The sequence below is a fragment of the Stenella coeruleoalba genome, assembly GCF_951394435.1.
Source record: "Stenella coeruleoalba genome assembly, chromosome: 7".
Taxonomy (NCBI): domain Eukaryota; kingdom Metazoa; phylum Chordata; class Mammalia; order Artiodactyla; family Delphinidae; genus Stenella; species Stenella coeruleoalba.
The window spans coordinates 61,732,718-61,748,092 of record NC_137153.1 but is presented as its reverse complement, the minus strand read 5'-3'; the positions used below and the strand labels follow the sequence as shown (position 1 = coordinate 61,748,092).

At 34.1% G+C, this 15,375-nt stretch overlaps 1 long non-coding RNA gene across 1 annotated transcript in view; it reads left to right on the top strand.

The window, feature by feature from the left end:
- The first annotated feature begins 10,983 nt into the window (after positions 1–10,983).
- LOC307188611 overlaps positions 10,984–15,375 on the top strand; it is a 109,082-nt gene continuing 104,690 nt past the window's right edge. The window contains exon 1 of the long non-coding RNA XR_013829018.1: positions 10,984–11,062. This is a non-coding gene — a long non-coding RNA (uncharacterized lncRNA). The remainder of the gene's footprint in view (positions 11,063–15,375) is intronic.

The following is a 15,375-nucleotide window of genomic DNA, read 5'->3' as shown; positions in this document are numbered from 1 at the left end:
ACAATCAATTTGATGTACCCTGCATTTGTGGAATACCTGAACAGTCAACAAATAATCCCAAAATTGAGTCGGACTTTGGGAGCAACTGTAGACTTGGGTTTTTTTTTCTGCAACGAATTTGTTTCTGGATTTAGGTTTATGTTAGTTTAGTATTTAGAGCTTATTATCACTGATAGATTTGTTTATTGATTTGGTTGCTCTCCAATTTTTTTAACATCTTTATTGGAGTATAATTGCTTTACAATGGTGTGTTAGTTTCTCTTTTATAACAAAATGAATCAGATTTACGTATACATATATCCCCACATTTCCACCCTCTTGTGTCTCCCTCCCACCCTCCCTATCCCACCAATCTAGGTGGTCACAAAGGACCAAGCTGATCTCCCTGTGCTATGTGGGTACTTCCCACTAGCTATCTATTTTACATTTGGTAGTGTATATAAGTTCATGCCACTCTCTCACTTCGTCCCAGTTTACCATTCCCCCTCCCTGTGTCCCCATGTCCATTCTCAACATGTGTGTCTTTGTTCCTGTCCTGACCCTAAGTTCTTCAGAAACATTTTATTTTTAAGATCCATATGTATGTATTAGTATACGATATTTATTTTTCTCTTTCTGAATTACTTTATTCTGTATGACAGTCTCTAGGTCCATCCGCCTCACTACAAATAAATCAATTTTATTTCTTTTTATGGCTGACTAATATTCCATTGTATATATGTGCCACATCTTCTTTATGCATTCATCTGTTGATGAACACTTAGGTTGATTACATGTCCTAGCTATTGTAAAGAGCTACAATGAACACTGTGGTACATGACTCTATTTGAATTATGGTTTTCTTAGGGTATATGCTCAGTAGTGGGATTGCTGGGTTGTATGGTAGTTCTATTTGTAGTTTTTTAAGGAACCTCCATACCCTTCTCCATAGTGGCTGTATCAATTTACATTCCCACCAGCAGTGCAAGAGGGTTCCCTTTTCTCCACACCCTCTACAGCATTTATTGTTTGTAGATTTTTTGATCATGGCCATTCTGACTTGTGTGAGGTGATACCTCACTGTAGTTTTCATTTGCATTTCTCTAATGATTAGTGATGTTGAGCATTCTTTCATGTCTTTGTTAGCAATCTGTATATCTTATTTGGAGAAATGTCTATTTAAGTCTTCTGCCCATTTTTGAATTGTGTTGTTTGTTTCTTTGATATTGAGCTGCCTGAGCTGCTTGTAAATTTTGGAGATTAATCCTTTGTCAGTTGATTCATTTACAAATATTTTCTCCCATTCTGAGAGTTGTCTTTTCATCTTGTTTATGGTTTCCTTTGTCTTGCAAAAGCTTTTAAGTTTCAATAGGTCCCGTTTGTTTAATTTTGTTTATATTTCCATTTCTCTAGGAGGTGGGTCAAAAAGGATCTTGCTGTGATATATGTCCTAGAGTGTTCTGCCTATGTTTTCCTCTAAGAGTTTTATAGTGTCTGGACATACATTTATGTCTTTAATCCATTTTGAGTTTTTGTTTATGGTGTTAGGGAGTGTTCTAATTTCATTCTTTTACATGTAGGTGTCAAGTTTTCCCAGCACCACTTATTGAAGAGGATTTCTCTTCTCCATTGTATATTGTTGCTTCCTTTATCAAAAATAAGGTGACCATATGTGGGTGGGTTTATCTCTGGGTTTTCTATCCTGTTCCATTGACCTATATTTCTGTTTTTGTGCCAGTACCATACTGTCTTGATTACTGTAGCTTTGTAGTATAGTCTGAAGTCTGGGGAGCTGATTCCTCCAGCTTCGTTTTTCTTTCTCAAGATAGCTTTGGCTATTCGGGGTCTTTTGTGTTTCCATACAAATTGTGAATTTTTTTTTTCTAGTTCTGTGATAAATGCCTTTCGTAGTTTGATAGGAATTACATTGAATCTGTAGATTGTTTTGGGTAGTGATATTCACAATTTTGATTCTTCTAATCCAAGAACATGACATATCTCTCCATCATGTTTGTATGATCTTGAATTTCTTACATCACTGTCTCATAGTTTTCTGCATACAGGTCTTTTGTCTCCTTGGGAAGGTTTATTCCTAGGTATTTTATTCTTTTTGTTGCAATGGTAAATGGGAGTGTTTCCTTAATTTCTCTTTCAGGTTATTCTTAATTAGTGTATAGGAATGCAAGAGATTTCTGTGCATTAATTTTGTATCCTGCTACTTTACCGAATTCATTGATTAGTAGTTTTCTGGTAGCAACTGTAGGATTCTCTATATATAGTATCATGTCATCTGCAAACAGTGACAGATTTACTTCTTTTGTGATTTGGATTCCTTTTATTTCTTTTTCTTTTCTGATTGCTGTGGCTAAAATTTTCAAAACTATGTTGAATAATAGTGCTGAGAGTGGGCAACCTTGTCTTGTTCCTGATCTTAGTGGAAATGGTTTCAGTTTTTCACCCTTGAGAACGATGTTGGCTGTCAGTTTTTCATATGTGGCCTTTATAATGTTGAGTTAAGTTCCCTCTATACCTACCTTCTGAAGAGTTTTTATCATGAATGGTGTTGAATTTTATCAAAAGCTTTTCCTGCATCTATTGAGATGATCATATGGTTTTTCCCCTTCAATTTGTTAATATGGTTTATCACATTGATTTCTTTGCGTAAAGAATCCTTCCATTCCTGGGATAAATGCCACTTGATCATGGTGTACGATCCTATTAATGTGCTGTTGGACTCTGTTTGCTAATATTTTGTTGAGGATTTTTGCATCTATATTCATCAGAATTACTGGCCTGGAGTTTTCTTTCTTTGTGACATCATTGTTTGGTTTTGGTATCAGGGTGATGTGACCTCATAGAATGAGTTTGGGAGTTTTCCTCCCTCTGCTATATTTAGGAAGAGTTTGAGAAGGATAGCTGTTAGCTCTTCCTTGAATGTTTAATAGAATTCGCATGTGAAGCCATCTGGTCCTGGACTTTTGTCTGTTGGAAGATTTTTAATCACAGTCTCAATTTCAGTACTTGTGATTGGTCTGTTTATATTTTCTATTTGTGACACAAGATATGATCTACCCTGGAGAATGTTCCATGAGCACTTGAGAAGAAAGTGTATTCTGTTGTTTTGTGACGGAATGTCCTATAAATATCAGTTAAGTCCATCTCGTTTAATGTATCATTTAAAGCTTGGACCCTTGTGGGTAGTCTCAGGTCTTCTGCCAGCATTCAGTAGGTGTTCTATAGGAGTTGTACCACATGTAGATGTATTTCTGATATACTTTTGGGCAAGAAGGTGATCTCCAGGTCTCACTCCTCTGCCATCTTGAAAGTCTCCCACATTTATATATATATATATGTATAATTTTTTCTTCTTTTGTGACCTTGTATATGTATGCTTCTTTGTGTGATTTTGTCTGTATAGCTTTGCTTTCACCACTTGTCCTAGGGTATTTGTCTGTCTTCTGTTTGATTTTTTTTCTTGTTTTGGTTGCTCTCTTTTCTCTTTTTATTTTATTTTATCACTTTTTAAATTTTTTCAATAATGAAAAATTTTTTATCTTAATTATTTTATATTGTTTTATTTTATTTTATTTCAATTTTCTTTTCTGCCTTTTCTTTGGAGCCGAGTTGCTGACAGGGTCTTGCTGCTCTGGCCAGGTGTCAGGCCTGAGCCTCTGAAGTGGGAGAGCTGAGTTCAGGATATTGGTCCACCAGAGACCTCCCAGCCCCATGTAATATCAAATGGCGAAAGCTTTCTCAGAGATCTCCATCACATTGCTAAGACCTAGCTCCATTCAATGACCAGCAAGCTCCAGTGCTGGACACCCTATGCCAAAAAACTAGAAACACAGGAACACAACCACACCCATTAGCAGAGAGGCTACCTAAAATCATAATAAGGTCACAGACACCCTAAAACATACCAGTGGACGCAGTACTGCCCACCAGAAAGACAAGATCCAGCCACATCCACCAAAACACAGTCACCAGTCCCCGCCACCAGGAAGCCAACAAAACTAACTGAACCAACCTTACCCACTGGAGCCGAATCCAAAAACAGTGGGAATTATGAACATGCAAGCTGGGAAAAGGAGACCCCAAACAGAGAAAATTAAACAAATTGAGAAGACAGAGAAATATGCATAAGATGAAGGAGCAAGGTCTGAACCCACCAGACCAAACAGATGAAGAGGAAATCGTGCAGTCTATCAGAAAAATAATTCAAAGCAATGATAGTAGAGATGATCCAAATCTTGGACATAGAATGGAGAAAATACAAGAAACATTTAACAAAGACCTGGAAGAACTAAACAGCAAACAATGATGAACAACATAATAAATGGAATTAAAAATTCTCTAGAAGGAATAAATAGCAGAAAAACTGAGGCAGAAGAACGAATAAGTGACCTGGAAGATAAAATAGTGCAAATAAGTACTGCAGAGAAGAATAAAGAAAAGATAATGAAAAGATTGAGGACAGACACAGAGCCCTATGGGACATAATTAAATGCACCAATATTCAAATTATAGGGGTCAAAGAAGAGAAGAGGGACTGAGAAAATATTTGAAGACATTACAGTTTAAAAATTCCCTAATATGGGAAAGGAAATAGTCAATCTCATCCAGGAAGCACAGAGAGTCCCATACAGGAAAAATCCAAGGAGAAACATGCCAAGACACATATAAATCAAGCTATCAAAAATTACAAAGAAAAAATATTAAAAGTAGCAAGGGAAAAACAAATAACATACAAAGGAATCCCCACAAGGTTAACAGCTAAACTTTCAGCAGAAACTCTGCAAGCCAGAAGGGAGTGGCAGGACATATTTAAAGTGATTAAAGGGAAAACCCTACAACCAAGGAAAATTTCTAGGCAGGAAACACAAGAGAAGGAAAAGACCTACAATAATAAATCAAAACAATTAAGAAAATGGTAATAAAGACATACATATCTTAAATGTAAATGGATTAAATGCTCCAACCAAAAGACATAGAGTGGCTGAATGGATACAAAAACAAGACCCGTATATATGCTGTCTACAAGACAACCACTTCAGACCTAGGGCCACGTACAGACTGATAGTGAGGGGATGGAAAAAGATATTCAATGCAAGTGGAAATCAAAAGAAAGCTGGAGTAGCAATTCTCATATCAGACAAAATACACTTTAAAATAAAGACTATTACAAGAGACAAAAAAGGACACTAATAACAATGAAGGGATCAATCCAAGAAGAAGATATGACAATTATAAATATTTATGCACCCAACACAGGAGCACCTCAATACATAAGGCAAACACTGACAGCCATAAAAGTGGAAATTGACAGTAACACAATAATGTTAGGGGACTTTAACACCCCACTTTTTCCAGTGGACAGATCATCCAAAATGAAAATAAATAAGGAAACACAAGCTTTAAATGATACATTAAACAAGATGGACTTAATTGATATTTATAGGACATTCCATCCAGAAAGAACAGAGTACACTTTCTTCTCATGTGCTCATGGAACATTCTCCAGGATAGATCATGTCCTGGGTCACAAATCAAGCCTTGGTAAATTTAAGAAATTTGAAATCGTATCTTGTACATTTCTGACCACAGCGCTATGAGACTGGATATCAATTACAGGAAAAAAAAAAAACTGTGAAAACACGAACACATAGAGGCTAAAAAATACACGATTAATAACCAAGAGATCACTGAAGAAATCCAAGAGGAAATAAAAAAAATACCTAGAAACAAAAGACAATGAAAACACGATGACCCAAAACCTATGGGATGCAGCAAAAGCAGTTCTAAGAGGGAAATATTTAGCGATACAATCCTACCTCAAGAAACAAGAAATATCTCAAATAAACAAACTAAACTTACACCTAAAGCAATTAGAGAAAGAAGAACAAAAAACCCCAAAGTTAGCAGAAGGAAAGGAATCATAAAGATCAGATCAAAAATAAATGAAAAAGAAATGAAGAAAACAATAGCAAAGATCAATAAAGCTAAAAGGTGGTTCTTTGAGAAGATAAACAAAATTGATAAACCATTAGCCAGACTCATCAAGAAAAAAAGGGAGAAGACTCAAATCAACAGATTTAGAAATTAAATAGGAGAAGTAACAACTGACACTGCCTCAATACAAAGGATCATGAGAGATTACTACAAGAAGCTATATGCCAATAAAATGGACAACCTGGAAGAAATGGACAAATTCTTAGAAAAGCACAACCTTCTGAGGCTGAACCAAGAAGGAATAGAAAATATAAACAGACAAATCACAAGCACTGAAATTGAAACTGTGATTAAAAATCTTCCAACAAACAAAAACCCAGGACCAGATGGCTTCACAGGCGAATTCTATCAAACTTTTAGAGAAAAGTTAATACGTATCCTTCTCAAATTCTTCCAAAATATAGTAGAGAGAGGAACACACCCAAACTCGTTCTACAAAGCCACTAGCACCCTGATACCAAAACCACACTGAGATGTCACATAAAAAGAAAACTTCAGGCCAATATCACTGAGGAACATAGATGACAAAATCCTCAACAGAATACTAGCAAACAGGAACCAACAGCACATTAAAAGGATCATACATCATGATCAAGTGGGGTTTATCCCAGGAATGCATGGATTCTTCAATATATGCAAATGAATCAATGTGATAAAACATATTAAGAAATTGAAGGAGAAAAACCATATGATCATCTCAATAGATGCAGATAAAGCTTTTGACAAATTCAACACCCATTAGTGATTAAAAAAAAAAAACCCTTCAGTAAGTGGGCATAGAGGGAACTTACCTCCACATAAAAAAGGCCATATATGACAAACCAACAGCCAACATTGTTCTCAGTGGTGAAAAACTGAAACTATTTCCACTAAGATCAGGAAGAAGACAAGGTTGCCCACTCTCAGCACTGTCATTCAACATAGTATTGGAAGTTTTAGCCACAGCAATCAGAGAAGAAAAAGAAATAAAATTTAGGAATCCAAATCGAAAAGAAGAAGTAAAACTGTCACTATTTGCAGATGACATGATACTATATATAGAGAATCCCAAAGATGCTACCAGAAAACTACAAGAGCTAATCAATGAATTTGGTAAAGTAGCAGGATACAAAATTAATGCACAGAAATCTCTGGCATTCCTATACACTAATGATGAAAAATCTGAAAGAGAAATTAATAATTAAGAAATTAATAATTTCTGCACTCTCATTTACCATTGCAACAAAAAGAAGTACCTAGCAATAAACCTACCTAAGGAGACAAAAGACCTGTATGCAGAAAATTATAAGACACTGATGAAAGAAATTAAAGATGATACAAACAGATGTAGAGATATACCATGTTCTTGGATTGGAAGAATCAACATTATGAAAATGACTATTGTACCCAAAGCAATCTACAGATTCAATGTAATCCCTATCAAACTACCAATGGCATTTTTGACAGAACTAGAACAATAAATTTCACAATTTGTATGGAAACACTAAAAACTCCAAATAGCCAATGCAATCTTGAGAAAGAACAACAGAGCTTGAGTAATCAGGCTCCTGGACTTCAGACTATACTAAAAAGCTACAGTAATCAACACAGTATGGTACTGGCACAAAAACAGAAACATAGAGCAATGGAACAGGATAGAAAGCTGAGAGATAAACCCACACACATATGGTCACCTTATCTTTGATATAGGAAGCAAGAATACACAATGGAGAAAAGACAGCCTCTTCAATAACTGGTGCTGGGAAAACTGGACAGCTACATGTAAAAGAATGAAATTAGAACATTCCTTAATCCCAGACACAAAAATAAACTCAAAATGGAGTAAAGACTTAAATATAAGGCCAGACACTATAAAACTCTTAGAGGAAAACTTAAGCAGAACACTCCATGACATGAATCACAGCAAGATCCTTTTTGACCCACCTCCTAGAGAAATGGAAATATAAACAAATGGGACTTAATGAAACTTAAAAGCTATTGCACAGCAAAGGAAACCATAAGCAAGACAAAAAGACAACCTCAGAATGGGAGAAAATATTTGCAAACGAAGCAACTGACAAAAGATTAATCTCCAAAATATACAAGTAGCTCATGCAGCTCAATATCAAACAATCAATGCAATCCAAAAATGGGCAGAAGACCTAAACAGACATTTCTCTAAAGAAGATACACAGATTGCCAACAAACACATGAAAGGATGCTCAACATCACTAATCATTCGAGAAATGCAAGTCAAGCTACAATGAGGTATCACCTCACACTGGTCATAATGGCCATCATCAAAAAATCTACAAACAATAAATGCTGGAGGGGGTGTGGAGAAAAGGGAACCTTCTTGCACTATTGGTGTCAATGTAAATTGATACAGCCACTATGGAGAACACTATAGAGGTTCCTTAAAAAGATAAAAGTAGAACTAACATACAACTCACCAATCCCAATATTGGGCCTATACCCTGAGAAAACGATAATTCAAAAAGTCATGTATTGGGCCTTCCCTGGTGGAGCAGTGGTTGAGAGTCCGCCTGCCGATGCAGGCCGCTGAGCCTGCGCGTCCACAGCCTGTGCTCTGCAACAGTGAGAGGCCCGCATACCGCAAAAAAAAAAAAAAAAAAAAGTTATGTATCACAATGTTCATTGCAGCACTGTTTACAATAGCCAGGACATGGAAGCAACCTAAGTGTCCATCGACAGGTGAATGGATAAAGAAGATATGGTACATATATACAATGGAATATTAGTTAGTCATAAAAAGTAATGAAATTGAGTTATTTGTAGTGAGATGGGTGGACCTAGAAAGTGTCATACAGAGTGATGTAAGTCACAAAGAGAAAAACAAATACCATATTCTAATATATGTATATGAAATTTTTAAAAAAATCGCTCTGAAGAACCCAGGTGCAGGAAAGGAATAAAGACACAGACATAGAGAGTGGACTTGAGGACATGAGGAGGGGGAAGTGTAAGCTGGGATGAAGTGAGAGAGTGGCATGGACACATACACACTACCAAATGTAAAATAGATAGCTAGTGGGAAGCAGCCACAGAGCACAGGGAGATGAGCTTGGTGCTTTGTGTCCACCCAGAGGGGTGCGATAGGGAGGGTGGGAGGGAGATGCAAGAGGGAGGAGATATGGGCTATATGTATATGTTTGTCTGCTTCACTTTGTTATACAGCAAAAACTAACACACCATTGTAAAGCAATTATACTCCAGTAAAGATAGTTAAAAACAAAAGAGATTATGCCGGGGTATAAACTACTATATGTAAAATATATAGGTAATAAGGATATATTGTACAAAATAGTAAATTAGCCATTATATTTTAGTAACTTGTAACGCAGTTCAATCTATTAAAAAGAAAGGAAACTGAAATACAATGCTGGATGAGGGTATTAAGTAGACGTATTTTTGAATTGCTTTTAATTAGATACACTTACATTTGAGGATATTTAATTTTCTTTGCTGACCCTTTTTTTATTATACAATTACTTTCTTTCTGTCTGTTAATACTTCTCAATTTGACTTCTAATTTGTAATTAATAAAGCCAAACCAGCTGTCTATACTTTTTCTTCCAATGTTTTACTTTCAATGTGCTAGTGTCTTTATACTTAAAATTCATTTATTTTAAAGAGCTTACAGCTTCACCTTGCTCTTTTAATCCTGCTAAGCTATCTTTGCTTGTAATTAGAGGTTTTACTTCCCTTATATTTAACATAATTCTTTGTACGTTTGGTTTTATGTTTGTCATTATGTTACATACTTTCCATTTTTTCTTTCTTCTTTCTTTTCTGTCTTCTTTAAAATCAAAGAAATTTTGTTGTTATGCCATTCTGTTTCCTCTGTTGACATTTCAACTGTCTTGCTTTTTGTTATTTTTAGGGATTTCTTTAGAGAACAAAATAGGCAGTCTTAATTTATCAGTCTTTAGCTTGAAATGATACTTACCACTTTATTTATAATGTACGAATCTTACAACAGTCATTTCAAATAAAAAGTTCTTTTCTTGATATCAAATATTTTACAAACATACTTGTTATAAAGCCTCATAGATTCGCTTAAAATCTCATGTAGTGCAGGTCTGGTATATGTTGTTTAATTGCACTTCACAAATTGTGCTTTTTACAGCCTGCATATAGCAAGTCTATCGGTGCCATTTTTCCAGCAGCATTTGCTGACTTCATGTTTCTTTGTCATATTTTGAAACTTCTCATAATATTTCAAACTTTTTTCATTATTACCATATTTGTTATAGTGGTCTATGGTCACTGCTCATTAATGTTAACTATTGAGACTTGTTGAAGGCTCAGATGATCAGTAACATTTTTTAACAATAAAGTATTTTTAAATGAAGGTTTGTAAATTAACTTTTTAGACATAATGCTATTGCACATATAATAGTCTACATAATAAACTACAGTGAAGTATAAACATAACTTTTATATGCACTGGGAAACCAAAAACTTTGTGTGCCTTTTTTTTTGAGATACTCACTTTAAGTTGATGTTGTCTGGAATTGAACCTGCAATATCTCCAAGGTTTACATGTACTAGAGACAAATTATCTCTGCTTACATGTGAAAAACCTATACTTCAACTTTACTGTTGAGAACTTTTACTACAAAATTAAATTTACAGAAATAATGTGGAGAGAGTGGAAGCAGATTCCATAAACTCTGCACCCAGTTTCCCTTATATTTAAAATCATAACATTTGTATGATACACTTGTTAGAATTAAAAACCAGTATTGATTATTTGGTAAAGTCTATGTATTATTCAGATTTTCTTAACATGCACTTAATGTCCTTTCTTGGTTCCAGGATCTCATCCAAAATAGCATACTGAATTTAATCATCATGTATCCTTAGGCAACTCCAGGCTGTAACAGTTGCCCAGACATTTCTTGTTTTCAGTGAACTTGAAAGTCTCAGAATACTGGTCAAATATTTCATAGAAAGTCTCTCAATTATAACTGAATATTTTTCTCATTTTTAGACTGGTGTTATACAAGAAAGACCACTGAGGTAAAAGTGTCATTTTCAACACATCATATCAACAGAGCACAATACCAAGGTAAGTAATGACTGCTGATGTTGATCCTAATCACCTGCCTGAGTTAGTGTTTCTAAAGTCAGCTTTCTCTGCTTTAAAGTTGCTCTTTATCACCATTTTTCAGTACTGTACTATCTGAAAGGAGTTCACCATCTACAGTCCATACCTAAACAGTGGGGAGTTAGGCTTTACCTCTGTGGTGCTGGATTATCTACATAAATTATTTGGAATCCTTATTCATGGGACATAAGTCTCTTATCTCTGCCCCATTTATTAATCATCTAATTGTATCAGTATGGATTCATGGATACTTATTTTATACTTTGGTTAGCATCCAATACTACTTTATTGATTTTATGGTTCAAAATATTCCAGTTTTTTGCCGTTGGAAACTCTTTCAGTTGGCTTCTCTAATCCTATTTACTTACCCCCTCCCATTATTGTGTGTGTTTTGGAGGAGTTGTTTTGTTGTTTTAGCACTCTCTTTCTGGTGCTACAGGATGATTCAGGAACATCTGGTACACTTCCTATTCAGTCCTAGAATCAGCCACTTCTCCAGGAGCTCAGTTTCATTTTATTGGAGGATGATATTTGAAACCAAGATTTGGGTGCTAGATGTGCTTGTCATTTCTGTAGTATCATTGTTTCTAGGGCATCTTGGCTGATAGAGCAAAGAAATATATGTTTGTGTACTAACCCATAAATATACATATATCTATAAATATTTCTCTATATAAGCTAGAGATGATTCATACTGGTATCTCCAGTTCTAATTCCCTACTGTATAGATCATTCTAGCCTCTCCCCCTTGCTTGTGTGTGAACTCCCATTCCAAAAGTGATACAGTGGTATCAAAAATTTTAACCTATGTCCCCATAGGCAAGAAAAGTAATCAACTAGAATTCAGTTCTTATGAGCAGCTTCTTTTGCCTTTATTCTTGCTAACCTAAGTAACTTGAAAGTGAATGGAACATGCAATTTTCTCCCCCACCCACTTCAGTGAGAGTGTTTCGTACATTTATAATATAGTTAAATTGTTTTTGTAATAGTTCACATTTCTTCACGGGACCTCCCAACATCCTAATTGATTTTTGTTTCATACATAAAGTTCAGTCTTTGTGTTGTAAATTCTATGGATTTTGACGAATTCATAGTGTAATGTATCAATCATTACAGTATCATACAGAATAGTTTTACCACCCTAAAATTTTTCCTATGTTTTACATATTCAATCCTATTCATCCCACTCCCAAAACACTTGGAACCTATTGATCATTTGTTGTTTCTGTAGCTGTGCCGTTTCCAGAATGCTATATAATTGGGCTCATACAGTAGGTAGATTTTTTAGACTGGCTTATTTTGCTCATCAGTATGCATTTTTAACTCATCAGTGGCTTTGCATGGCTTGATATTTCCATGGCATTCCTTTTTATTGCTGAATAGTATTCCATTGGATAGATTAAAACATTGTTAGTTTATCCATTTCACCTAATGGAGGTCCTCTTAGTTGATTCCATTGCTTCTAGTTTTTTGGTGATTCCAAAGTTGCTGTAAACATTTGTTTGCAGGTTTTTGTATGGACATAAGTTTTCATGTAAGTTGGGTAAATACCTAGGAGTGATACTGTTTTATCATATGGGAGACTATATTTACCTATTAAGAAACTGCCAAACTGTTTTCCAAAGTGCCTGTACCATTTTACATTCGCAGCAGAAATGAATGAGAATTTTTGTTGCTTCTCATCCATACCAGCTGTTGGTATTATTAGTATTTTGGATTTTAGCCATTCTAATAGATGTGTAGTGATATTTCACTGTTGCTTTAATTTAAAATTTCCTTATGCCATATGTTGTTGAGTATCTTTTTATATGCTTTCTGGCATATGCTGTAAATGTTGTATACATTATGGTGAGATACCTGTTCTGATACTTGGTCCATATTTTTTATTGTGCTATTATTTTAAAATTTTTATTGGAGTATAGTTGATTTACAATTTTGTGTTAGTATTAGGTGTATAGCAAAGTGAATCAGTTATATATGTACATATAACCACTCTTATTTTTTTAGATTCTTTGTATTTTAATTGGATTGTTTTTATTGTTGAGTTTTGAGTTCTCTGCATATTTGTATGTATTTTGCAAATATTGTCTCTACATAAGTGGCTTCTCTTTCAAGTTTCTTGGTACTGTTTTCACAGAGCAGAAGTTTTTAATTTTAATTAAGCTCAAATTGTCATTTTTTCTTTCATGTTTCGTAGTTTGGTGTTGAGTTAAATAATGAAATCTTAGATACAAAATCACACAGATTGTCTCCTATGTTTTCTTCCAGAATTTTTTGTTTTATATTAAAGTCTATGAACCACTTTGAGTTAACGTTTATAAAAAGTGTAAGGTCAGTGTCTATGTCATTTATTTTTCCTTTTGTACCTTTGAGTTTGTGTCTGTTTGGTTTTTTTGTTTGTTTTTATTTTGTTGCATATGGACATCCTTGTTCCAGCACCATTTATTGAAAAGTCTATCATTTCTACTTTATATTGTCTTTGTTCCTTTGTCAAAGCTCTGTTCACTATGTTTGTATGTCTTTTCCTGACATCTCTAGTCTGTTCCATTGACCTATGGGTCTATTCTTTCACCAGTACTATAATGTTTTCATGATTTCCTACATAGATAATCATGTCATGTGCAAATGAAGACAGACTTATCTCTTTTCATATCCATATGTGCTATATTTTCTGTTCTTGTTTTATTGCACAAATAGAAAATCCAGTGTGTTATTGAATAGGATTATTCAATAGAGATAATTGCCTACTTTCTGACCTTAAGATAAAAATGTCCAGTTTCTTACCATTAAGTATACTGTTAGCTGTAGGTTTTTGTTGACGTACTTTATCAAGTTGAGGAAGTTCTTTATTTCTAGTTTGCTGAGAGTTTTAATGAAGAATGAGTGTTGGAATTTGTTAAATGCTTTTTATGCCTGAATTGATAGGATCATATAATTTTTCTTCCTTATCCCATAATGTGGTGAATTATACTGATTTTTAAATATTGAATCACCCTTACATACCTGGAAGAAATCTCACTTGATTGAGATGTATAATTTTTTTATATATTTTTGGATTGGATTTGCTAATACTTTGTGAGGATTTTTGAGTATAAGTTTATGAGAGATACTGGTCTGTAGTATGCTTTTTTCAATGTCTTTATCAAGTTTAGGTATTTGGAGTAATGTTAAGCTCACAAAATGAGTTTGGAAGTGGAAACTTTTACCTCTGCTTCTGTGTTCTGGAAGATAATTATGGCTTTATTTTTGAAGGTTATTAATAATTGACTTTATGTAATTGATAAAGGTCTAGTCTTATTATGCATTTTTCCTAATTTGAGTGCTGGTAGTTTGTGTCTTTCAATGAATAGATTCAAATTAAGTTAATTTGATTTAAGTTACCAAATATGCGGGCATGGAGTTGTTAATACTAAGTTTTTATTATACTTTTAGTGCCCATGGGATCACTATTGATAACCCTTCTTTTATTTCTGATAATGGTTATTTGTATTTCCTGTATTTCTTTCTTAATTAACCTGGTTGAGTTTATCAATTTTATTGATCTTTTTAAAGAAACAGCTTTGATTTTGTTCATTATGCCAATATTTTTTTGCTTTTAATTTCGTTGGCTTCTCTTCCAATTTTTATTTTCTTCTACTTGTTTAGATTTAAATTGCTATTATTTCCCTAGTTTTCTAAAGTAGAATCTTAATTATTGATTTTAGATATTTTAAAAATATATTCATTAACGCTATAAATTTCCCTCTAAGCATTGCTTTTACTACATTGCACAAATTTTTATAAGTTGTATATTCATTATACTTCAAAATATTTTTATTTTTCTTAAAATTTCTTCTTTAAACCATACATCATAACAAGTATATTGCCTAATTTCCACATATTTGAGGATTTTCCAACTATCTGTTCTTGATTCTAGTTGAATTCAACTGTGACCTGAGAAAAGATTTAATAATCTTTTCTATTCTTTAATATTACTTTAAAAGAAATTTCTATTCTTTTAAATTTGTTGCAGTGTGTTGTGTGGCCCAAATATGGTCTATCTTGATGAATGTTACATGGGCTTTAGAAGAATGTGTGTTCTGCAAGCCTTTTGGAGTATTCTATAAATATCTATTGAATCATTTTCAAAATGCTGTTCAAGCCAAATACATCCTAAGTAAGTTTATGACTGCTTGATTTATCAATTATTGAATGGAGTATTAAAATTTCCAACTATAATAGTGGATGTGTCTATTTCTTGCTGTAGTTCTAGCAGTTTTGCCTCATGAACTTTG